This window comes from Echinops telfairi, unplaced genomic scaffold (assembly GCF_000313985.2).
Source record: "Echinops telfairi isolate 266 unplaced genomic scaffold, ASM31398v2 ScPeMD7_12;HRSCAF=54, whole genome shotgun sequence".
NCBI lineage: Eukaryota > Metazoa > Chordata > Mammalia > Afrosoricida > Tenrecidae > Echinops > Echinops telfairi.
Window position 1 is genome coordinate 1,141,352 of NW_022103909.1, and position 1,579 is coordinate 1,142,930.

A 1,579-nucleotide genomic window follows, 5' to 3' on the forward strand; every position below is an offset into this window, starting at 1 on the left:
AAAAAAAAAAAAAAACCACCGCTATCCGTTCCATGCTGACTTACAGGCACCCCAGAGGACAGGGTAGAACTCCCCCTGAGGGTTTCTGAGACTAACTTCACTAGAGTAGAAAACCTCATCCTCCCACAAGCACCTGGTGGCTTCCCCTGGCCAACCTTGCTGTTCGCAGCCCACTGAGAAATCACTACGTGGCCAGGGCTCTGGTTACAAGAGGAGTAAGAGTCCCTGAAACAGGAAGAACGTTGGTTGATGTGAGTTGATTCCGTGTCCAGCAGAAAGGGACAGGCAGACCCTTTCTGGACAAGCACTCTTTGACTCTGTGACCACCCAAACAACCCGAGTCCTGGAGCCTGTTTGTCTAGGGCTTTCTCTGCCTCCCCCGCCAAATCCCAGCCTCTTGAAGTTCCAGCCGCTGAGCCTTGTCCTGTTTGTCCTTAGGTATGAGGAAGAAGTGACACTAAGAGCCACTGCTGAGAATGAGTTTGTGGTCCTGAAGAAGGTGAGTGAGCCCAGAAGACCCAGGCCACAACTCAGAATGGGGGACAGAGGCAGCAGCCACTCTCCTCGGACACAGAAAGCCCGAGTGACCAGCCCAGAATCGCACAGCCCCACCTGCCTCTCTTCCTTTCTCCAAAGGATGCACCTGGGGGCAGCCACAGATGCACATGCGCACACACTGGCTGCCTCACTAACAGCAGCAGTCGACCACTCTGAGCTTACTCCTCTCAGCCCTGGCTTCCCACCCTCTCCTACCCTGAGCCTGGCACACAGTGGGCACTCAATAAATACTTGCCATGAAAGGGCACAATGAATGGCAAGGACAGCCACCTAGTCAGGTAGTGACATTTGGGAAATGCTGGCATGAACCAACTCATAGCGACCCTCTAAGACAGCAGTTCTCAACCTGTGGGTCGCGACCCCTTTGGGGGTCGAACAACCCTTTCACAGGGTTTGCCCAATCCGTAACAGTAGCAAAATGAGAGTTATGAAGTAGCAACAAAAATAATTTTGTGATTGGGGTCACCACAACATGAGGAACTGTATTAAAGGGTCGTGGCATTAGGAAGGTTGAGAACCACTGCTCTAGAACCACTGCTCAAGGTAGAACTGCCCCTTTGTGTTTCCAAGACTATAACTGTTTTGGGGAGTGGAAAGCTTCATCTTGCTCCCTCAGAGGGGCAGGTCATTTTGAACTGCTGACCTTGTAGTTAGCAGCCCAAAGCAACTACGCCACCATTATTCCTTACCTCTTAGACTCGACTCTACAAAACAGTATCTTGTAGCTTCTCACCAGACCTTCCAACCACCTCGATGGAGAAGGCAGGGATGATGGTGAGGAAATCGAGGCACAGGGTTTAAGGATCAAGTCCTGAGTCCTGGGTTGAAAAGGGGCAGAATCCAACTCTGAGCTCTCACCACTGTTCCTGAATTGTTTCCAGAAGATTCCAGACCCATTTTATACTAGTCTCAAAATAAGTCTTGGTGGTCTGAGGCGAGGATCCTGTAGGATTCATGCCAGTGGGTACTACAGAAAGGCCCTGGGGACCCGAGGACCCCTTCCCTTACAGACTCCTGCTCC

General features: G+C 51.5%; 2 protein-coding genes across 2 annotated transcripts in view; one reads left to right on the forward strand and one right to left on the reverse strand.

The window, feature by feature from the left end:
• The window catches only part of LOC101658594 (keratin, type II cytoskeletal 80), a 214,922-nt gene that overhangs the window by 110,180 nt on the left and 103,163 nt on the right, over positions 1-1,579 (forward strand). The window lies entirely within an intron of this gene.
• Positions 1-1,579, reverse strand: part of KRT7 (keratin 7) — a 99,006-nt gene that overhangs the window by 80,048 nt on the left and 17,379 nt on the right. The gene's annotated exons all lie outside the window — the stretch shown is intronic.